The sequence below is a fragment of the Nicotiana attenuata genome, chromosome 6, assembly GCF_001879085.1.
Source record: "Nicotiana attenuata strain UT chromosome 6, NIATTr2, whole genome shotgun sequence".
NCBI classification, from domain to species: domain Eukaryota; kingdom Viridiplantae; phylum Streptophyta; class Magnoliopsida; order Solanales; family Solanaceae; genus Nicotiana; species Nicotiana attenuata.
The window spans coordinates 415,624-425,761 of NC_031994.1; positions in this window are offsets into that span (position 1 = coordinate 415,624).

The window sequence follows — 10,138 nt, forward strand, 5'->3', positions numbered from 1 at the left end:
GGGGCATTACCCTTGCTTAAGCTCTTTCGCAAAGGGGAATAAAGGTAAGAATTGGTGGTTAGGATTCATTGTAAGAGTCAAACGGTCATGCGAATCGTGCCTACGTAGTCCACTCTAGCCACGTCACAAGGTTTATGCGCCTCCGATCATGTACCTTACATATTAAGCAATGAAAGAAATTTCTACTTCCCTTACACTTTATTACCATACATTTTGCTTCTTCGATCCTGGATCCTAAAGCCACGGGCTACCGCTACTCGTGGACTATTAGCCCATGGGCTACCCCTACTCGGGGACTGTCATCCGATAAAAATTCGGACGACTCGGGCTACCAAATCCCGGAGGCCCAAGCCCATTAGGCGGTGCCCAAATATAAAAGGATACGGTGTCACGACCCAGATTTTCCATCCTCGGGAGTCGTTATGGCGCCTACTCGTGAAATCTAGGCAAGCCAACCGATACATACTAACGTATTGATTATTAAACCAAATAGGTATAAACAATAATTAAAACTAAACATATATAAAGTGCGAAAGTATCATAACAATTCAAAATACTCCAATACACGTCTACCCCGAGAATCTGGTGTCACAATTTCACGAACATCTACGAATAGCTACAAACACTAGTTTAGAAGGAAAAGTACAGCTGTTCTCGGAATGAAAAGAGACAACAAAAGCTAAAGCAGGGAAAAGGGGGACTTCAGCCTCTGCAGACGCCAGCAGATCTACCTTGGTCTCCTTGGACTAAAGGCAGCTACCTCAAGCTACTCACCAAGTCTGGCACCGAAATCTGCACAAAGAGTGCAGAGTGCATTATAAGTACAACCGACCCCATGTACTGGTAAATGTCGAGCCTAACCTCGACGAAGTAGTAAAGAGGCTAGGACACGACAATCATGTAAACCTGTACAGTTAAATCATATACAAACGAATAATAAAAACAGGGAGTAACAGATAAAGATGGGAAGGGAAGCATTCTGCGGGGAATATCAAATACTTAACAGAAATTCAGTAGAGAAGCATAAAGAACGCCATAATTATATCAACAGAAGTAAGGAAAACCATAACACGTGCACGACATCACCCTTCGTTCTTTTACACTCGTCCTCACCATAAGAATCAATAGAATCGGCACGACATCACCCTTCGTGCATTAACTCTCAAAATCATGGCACGGAATCACCCTTCGTGCAACTCTCACAATATTGGCACGACAACACCATTCGTGCATTAACTCTCACAAGCATGGCACGACATCACCCTTCGTGCTTTACACTCTCATAATATCGGCACGACATTACCCTTTGTGCATTTACGCTCTCTCACAATATCATGCACGACATCATCCTTCGTGATTTACTCTCTTTCTCAGCCAAACAATAGAAACAATATGTCCCGGCAAGGGAATCAATAATAGAAACAATAACATCCAGGAAAGGGAATCAACAATAGATACAATAATATCCCGGCAAAGGAATCAACTATAACCAATATCTTTTCAACAATTACTTCACAAAATAATCCTCAACTTGGGCCAATACTCAACGATAATCAATTACCAAGAAACTATAATGGGTCTTGTTCAACACTGATATTCCTCAATTTAAGCATAGACAATACATAATAGAGTCACAAAAATCATGATATAAGAATCACGGGCATGCTTAACACCAACGTATAGATACTCGTCACCACACCTACACGTCGTACTCAACACTAACACATAGCAAATTAGACCACAACTCCTATTCACTCAAGCTAAGGTTAGACCAAACACTTACATCAATTCCACGGACAAAATCAAGCCTCAATTACCGCTTTACCTCTCGATTTCACTTCCAATCTGCTTGTATTTAGTCATAATTTACTTAATACTATCAATAAATGCTAAATAAACCAATTATAATGCATGAAAATAGATTTCCTATTGTTTTCCCAAAAGTCAAAAACCGTCCTCGGGCCCGCTTGGTCAAAGCCTGAAGTTCGAACCAAAACCCGATCACCCATTCACCCACGAACTCAAATATGCAATTAGTTTTGAAATCAGACCTCAATTTGAGGTCCAAATCCCGAGAATTCGAAAAATCCTAACTTCTACCCAAAAGCACCCAATTTCCCATGAAAACCCCTAGATTTTGAAGTGAAATCATGTAAAAAGATGTTACAGATTGAAGAAAATAAGTTAGAAATCGTTTACCTATGATTTGGGGAATAACTCTCTTCAAGAAAATCGCCTATGGGAGCTTAGTGTTTGAAAAATTGAAATAATGAGTTGAAATCCCGTCAAAATCCCACTTAATAGGTTGCAGATGTCGCAATTGCGACATGAGCTTCGCAATTGCGAAGCTGGCAAATGCGAAACATGCTTCGCATTTGCAAACCTGTTGCATTGTCTGCTCCCCTCGCAATTGCGAGTAATTCATCGCAATTGCGATAACTGGCCATGCTTGATGACTTCGCAATTGCGAAGGGGTGGATCGCAAATGCGATCAAGGCAGGCCTGGGATTTCTTCGCAAATGCGATCAAGCCCTAGCAATTGCCAGATCAAAGCCTGACCTCGCAATTGCGAGATCAAAGCCTGCAACACAAATGAACCTGCAACAACTATTTCTCTAAGTCCAAATTCACTCCGTGGCCTATCTAAAACTCACCCGAGCCCTCAGGGCTCCAAGCCAAACATGCACGCAAGTCTAAAAATATCATACGGACTTGCTCGTGCAATTAAATCATCAAAATAACATCAACAACTACGAATTTAACCTCAAATTCATGAAATTCTTTAAGAACATTGAAATTTTCATTTTCTCTACTAAGGGTCCGATTTGTACCAAATCAACTCCGATCCTTACCAAATTTCATAGATTCGACTTAATTATTATTTAAAACCTGCACTGGGCTCCGGAACCAAGATACTGTCCTGATACCATAAAAAACACACATCATTTCATTTCCAAAAGCCATTATATTTTCCATCAAACAATTTTCTTTAAAAATTATTTTTCTCGGGCTAGGGACCTCGGAATTCGATTCCGGGCATACGACCAAGTCCCATATTTTACTGTGCACCCTACGGGACCGTCAAATCACAGGTCCGGGTCCGTTTACCAAAAATGTTGACCGAAGTCAACTTTAATCAATTTTAAAGGCTAAAATCTATATTCTCTTAAAGTTCACATAAAAGCTTTCCAGAAATGCGCCCTGACTGTGCACACAAATCGAGGTAGGAAAAATGAGGGTTTTAAGGCCTTGGAACACAGTTTTGACTTCTAAAACAACAGATGACCTTTTGGGTCATCACATTCTCCAGCTCTAAAACAATCGTTCGTCCTCGAACGGACATAGAAAAGTACCCGAGTCGGGGAAAAGATGGGGATATCGACTCCACATATTGGACTCGGACTCCCAGGTCGATGCCTCAACAGGCTGACCTCTCCACTGCACACGAACTGAAGGGAAATTCTTTGATCTCAACTGACGAACATGCCGGTCTAGAATAGCTACCGGCTTCTCCTCACAGGTCAAGTCCTTGTCCAACTGGACAGTTCTGAAGTCTAACACGTGGGATGGATTGCCGTGATACTTCCGGAGCATTGACACACAGAACACTGGATGCACAGCTGATAAACTTGGCAGCAACGCAAGTCTGTAAACCACCCCTCCCCCTCGATCAAGAATCTCAAAAGGACCGATGAACCTAGGGCTTAGCTTGCCCTTGTTTCCAAATCTCATCACGCCCTTCATGGGCGAGAACCGAAGCAAACACTTGCTCTCCGACATGAACGCTACATCACGAACCTTGCGATCGGCATAACTCTTTTGACTGGACTGAGCTATACGAAGCCTATCCTGAATAATCTTAACCTTGTCCAAGGCATTATGTACTAGATCTGTACCCAACAACCGAGCCTCTCCCTACTCAAACCACCCAACCGGCAATCGACGCCGCCTACCAAATGCCTCATAGGAAGCCATCTGGATGCTCGACTGGTAACTGTTGTTGTAGGCAAACTCCGCTAAAGGTAAAAACTGATCCCAAGAACCTCCAAAATCAATAGCACATGCACGGAGCATATCCTCCAAAACTCAAGTGCGGATTTGTCCTCGAGTGAAGTAGAATCTAACTACACCACATGGTATGGTAAGAGAGTTTGGGTCAATCGATAGCCGAAACAGCCCGCCAAGAAGCCCCATGTCCAACAATTCACCGACCGAGTGCAAGAACAATGGATTTGGTTAGCTAAAGAGACAGTATACCAGACCACCATAAGCAAGATAAAAGATCAAATCAAAAACCTCAAGTTTGATAGTAGTTTACAGGCTGCCGAGGATGAAGGAGAAAAGAAAAGGTTGGCCCAAGAAAATGAAGCCCTCCGAGCTTAGATTCAGAAGATGAAAATAGCCGCTAAAACCCCGGCAAGAAGCGAAAAAGATGACAAACTCATAAGCAATTTGTGGCGAAAAGTGCATGATTATTAGTTTGATCTGGCAAAGGCCAAGGATGAATTGGCAAAAGCTCGAGAAAAGTTGGCAAAGAGTATAGAACAACAGACAAGGTTTTCCCAGTAGTTAAAGCAAAAGTATGATGGAGGGTCACAATCTTAAGGAAAAAACTTACTAATCTCGAGAATGAAATGGTCCAGCAAATAAAGGATTTCAAAACAGAAAGACAGCATTGTTATATATTGATTTCCCGATTAGAAGAAGACATGCAACAGTTAGAAGACCAAAATCACACAGCCACGCAGGTGTTGGAGACCCGGTCTCAGCAAATTGGACGCCTGCTTCAAGAAAAGGGTGTCATTAGAAAGAGAATTAAGGAAATTGTTGATTATGTTGATATGAAGTGCCATGAATGCGAAGATATGACCAGGTCCATGTTCTTTGTTGTTGTGATGACCTTTGTCTGTCAGGTGATGGCTGATTTATAGTACCTTCAAGAAGAGATTTCACGCAGGCCCGCATCGAGACCGACTGATGTCTCACGGGCCCCCGGAGTAGCATTGGAGGCTCTTATATGTTCTTGACCTTTTTGGCTTTGAGTCTGTATTCTACTTTTTCGAGCATGTTCGTCTTTTTCTAGTTTGTTTGTTTTTCTGTTTTTTCTTTGAATCGTAAGTATTTCCAAGTCTTTGTAATAGAAAAACCCAAAAAGATTTTTTATTTAGTATTGAAAAACCCAAAAAATTTCTTTTCTTTATTTTCGCATTTATTTCCTGAACTACGTAATGATCTGATTCATGTGGCATCATGATATGTAGGCAATCCCCATCGGATTCGATCATAGCTATAGGTAATCTAAGTGAAAGAATAAACCAGAAACGAATATAAAAAAAAGATAAAAAGAGAAAATTTGAGTGAAATATAAAAGAGCGAAAAACAGCAAAAAGAAAAAGGAAAAGAAATCAGGATTTGAAATTTGAGAAAAGAGATAGCAAAGCCGGGATGAAACACACAACCATTGCAAAAACATTTAGAAACGTTAATTTGTTCAGGTGCATTGCATCATCAATATGCGATTCCCTATCTATTAAATATCTAAAACTAACTAGGTTGTTTTGTGTGCAAAAGGCAGGTTATGTTTAGGTGGTTGGTTTTGTGCTGATCTGGCTTCCCATCCTTACTTCACAATATCTAAAGGCAGTGTTCCTATTACCTCTGAAAGTCATCTACTAATTATTGAGCCTGAGGATAATCCGGTATCGGCTATTTCACAGTCAGAGTCTGCGACCGCTGAAGAAAACAGGAGGTTGTGCGTTTGCATGTTAAAAATGTGGGACGCTTGGTCTAATAGAAAAGGACCGCCCAGTACAATCCCCCGATTTCCTAAACTGTTTCCCAAGACGAGTGGAACCTCCAACGTCCCCATCCTCGTAACTAACCCATTCATCCGTTTGGGTACCCCACTATCAGCCAATTTCACTGGTATGCCTTCTGAGGTTCGCCCCTAGGCAACATTTTTGGGGGTACCTTCTACATTATTCACTGCACTACCAGTCTCTACTATGGCACAGCCTACAATACCTAGACCATGCTTCGAGCCTCCAGCTTTCACTTTTCAAGTCCCTCAATTTTAGCTAGACATAGCTCATGTCACCCCAAACCCTTACCTCAGCACCTGCAATATGAGTCTCCAATGGAACAGGAAAGAATAACGAGAAACCCCGAGCAAGAAGAAATGGCTCGGAAGATGAAAAGCCTTGAACAAAATCTTAAGAACATGCAAGACCTGAGTGGCAAAAAGAGTGTCTCATACTCCGATCTGTGCATGTTTCGTCATGTTCACTTGCCCGCTTGCTTTAAAATGCCAAAATTTGAAAAGTACGACGGGAATGGAGAGACGATCGTTCATCAGAAACATTACTGAACCAATTAAGGGGTGCTGGTGGAAAAGAAGAATTACTGATGGCTTATTTCAGGGAGAGCTTGACGGGAATTGCATCAGAATGGTACATGGACCAGGACATCTCCCATTGGCATATATGGGATGACTTGGCCCGAGATTTCGTTATGCAATTTCAATACAATGTTGATATAGCTCCAGATAGGAGTCCCCTGACCAATTTCAAGAAGAAAACTGCGGAAAGTTTTCGTGAATACGCTATCAAGTGGCGTGAGCAAGCAGCCAGAGTGAAACCGCCTATGGATGAGACAGAAATGGTCAATGTTTTCTTGTAGGCCCAAAAGGCCGATTACTTTCAGAACATGATATCTGCCATGGGCAAACCTTTTGTAGAGGCCATAAAAATCGGAAAAATGGTAGAAAATGGCCTGAAACTGGCTGAATCATAAGTCAATCTGCCTTGAGAGCCACCTCCTAAGCCATCGAGAATGGCTCGGGAGGTTTAGCAAATCGAAAGAAGAGAGAAGAAGGAGCCATGATGGCTTCAGGTTCGAGAGGCCCCCGTAGATCCCGTGATCATTCTTACCTGCCTTCCAGAACCCCACAACACTACTACCCCCATCAAGATGCAACATATGTCGTGGCACCGCCTCCCTATACGGTGATGAATTCCCAACCCTATACACGGCCACAACAACACTACAACCAAAAGAAACTACCCAGAAATAACCATCCTCACCAAGCTCCATATAACCCTCGTCCACCACAAAACAACTACCAATATGTGAGCCTCCCAGAAGAAATGACTTTACCTCTATTGGTGAGTCCTACTCTAGCCTATTTCCAAAATTAATCCAGATGGGTCTATTGCAACCTGTGCCTCCAAACCGGCAAAATCAGGAATCTCCATCATACCAGTCCGGTACCAGGTGTGCCTATCATTCGGGGGAAGAGGGTCATGATACGGAGGATTGTTGGACTCTCAAGAGGGCAGTTGAGAATTTTATAGAACAAAAATGAGTGGTGCTGAGGGACGAGGAAGTCCCCAATGTGACTAACAATCTATTACCGGCTCACAACAACGGCCGTTCAATGGAATGATTTGTGATGATAAAGAGTTTGATCCAGCCTTGAAAGCTATCATTGCCATTGCCGATTAAGAGGCAAGACGTAAAGTGGTAGCGAAGCAAGCCAGAAATGAGAAGAAAATCACTCCAATTCCTCAAGTCATAGAAAGAACTGTAAAAAGAAAAACTGGGGCGACACCTGCTAAGGACGCAATTCTCTATGTTCCTAGGGCCCCAAGGAAAGAACAACTCATGCTCAACACTCCCAAAAGATTCGAACAAAGGAAAGCTACGTTGAATGCGCAGAAGTTGTATGTGCCAAAAGGGACTTATGTGGTGTGGGGGCCGGTAATTCCACCAAGGATGACTGAGCCCGTGGTTATCAGTTGCGCACCACAGAGCCCTATGAGAGACCCCACCACAGTTCCCTGGAATTACAACAAGACGATAGTTACTTACAATGGGAAAGAGATCATGGGGGATGTGAACGAAATTAACCAATCTGGGAAGTACCAGAACCCGGAAGAGTTAAAGAAATCAAAGCTGAACAAGGAGAAATGATTTCCGACCAAGACGCCTGTGAGCGCTGAAGAAGCAAAAGAGTTTTTCAGGAAAATAAAAACTTCGGAATACGCAATAGTAGACCAGCTCCGGAAGACTCCCTCCCAGGTTTCACTTGTATCTCTGTTGTTGAGCTCGAATGAACATCAGAAGGTTCCTTTGGAAAAAATGAACGAGGCATATGTCCCAGTTGAAAATTTAGTCGAACAATTGGAGAGAATAGCTGAACGATTCTTCGAAGTCAACAAGATTTCTTTCAGCCGCGATGACTTTCCCCCAGAGGGAGCCGCCCACAACAAAGCTCTTCACTTGAATGTCAAATGCGAAGGTTATTATGTGAAGAGGGTCATGCTAGATGGTGGGTCTAGGGTCGATATTTGCCCTCTCTCAACGCTTCAAAGGATGGAAATTGGAACAAAAATAATTTGACCAAACAATGTCTGCGCGCGCGCTTTTGATGGTGTCAAGGGAGACACAATAGGGGAAATTGATTTGATTTTGACCATTGGCCCTGTTGATTTCGAAGTGACTTTACAGATTCTGGACATAGATACTTCATATAATTTTCTCCTAGGAAGACCATGGATTCACGGTGCAGGAGTTGTGCCCTCCACTCTCCACCAAATGGTCAAGTTTGAACATGAAAACCAAGAAATTTTCGTCCATGGGGAGGATGAACAGTCCATTTACAGGGACCCGTCAGTCCCGTATCTCGATGCTAGAGAAGGAAGTGAACACATTGTCTACCAAGCCTTCGAAATTGTTGTCGCCGACCATTGCGAAGAAGGGGCCTCGTTCTCTCAACCTTGCCTATCTAATGCTTTGGTCATGGTCACCAGTGAAATTATTAAACATTGGTACAAGCCCGGAAAGGGGATCGGGGTATCTCTACAAGGCATCACAGAGCCCATCACTTCGACCGTCAATGAGAAGTTCTTCGTTGTAGGTTTTCGAGATACATAGGCCGACAGAAAATGGGTTGATGAGCACAAGAAAAATTGGTGGGTCCTGCCTCAACCCGTTCCGCATATTGCCAAGTCATTTGTTAAACCCAAGTATGTAAAAGAAGAAGAAGAAGAGGCCTTCACGGCCGAAGAGATTGGGAATATTTCTGAAGCCATGAAACAAATGTTATACGAGTTCCACATGGTCCAGCTAGGGGAAGGCATGATCACTGCTGAGGTGCTATACATGGGACCAAACGCCAAGCTCCATAATTGGAAAGTTACCCCACTCCCTATCAGGCGGGAATCTCGGTAGTCCAATCTTGCCACCTTTTCTACATTACGAGTTATTTCAGGGTGTAACTTGAATGTTTTTATTTTATTGTCTTTTAATTTCGATGTAAACCCTCTTATCTTCAATTCAATTCAATGAAATCAATATTTCATCGTCAATGGATGTCTCGTTTTTCTTTATTATGATTTTGCTATTTTCTTATATTTTTCTTTTCAGTCCTAATAATGAGGATTTAAATAACATGACATGTTTGCGGACTTCATTCCCAGATCCTAAAACACTATCTAACTGTGAAATAATGAATCAAGAACTGAAATATGACGAAGATGAGGCTTTTAGGGAAATAAATCGAGAACTAGAACAATTTGAGAATAAGCCTAAGACAAACGTAAATGAAACCGAGCCAGTTAATTTGGGTAGTCCAGAAGAGGTCCGGGAAACCATGATAATCATTCACGACGATGAAAGAACTAGAGATCCATTGATCCAACTGTTGCTTGAATTCAGAGATGTATTTGCATGGTCTTATGATGATATTCCAGGACTGAGTGTTGATTTGGTGGTACATAAATTGCCAACTTATCCCGGTTACCCACCCGTCCAACAAAAGCAAAGAAAGTCTAAAACGGACATCAGTGATAAGATTGTCACACCCCTTTTTAAACCAACTTAAAAATAATAAAAGGATTTGTAAAGCTCAAAAGGGGTTTTAATTAAAAAGTGACAAAATTGTATTTAAAAGAAAATAACTCAGAGTCGCCACATGACATTTGTTTCGGTGTGCCAGTCACCGCTTTTTAAAAATGATTTTCCTTTTAAAACACTTTGGACTCCAAATTAAGTCTGTACCAGAGATTTGGGTAAGGGAGTTCATTTGACTCGGGGAAAAGGTGTTAGACACTCCCAAAGTCCAATAACTAGTACGGTT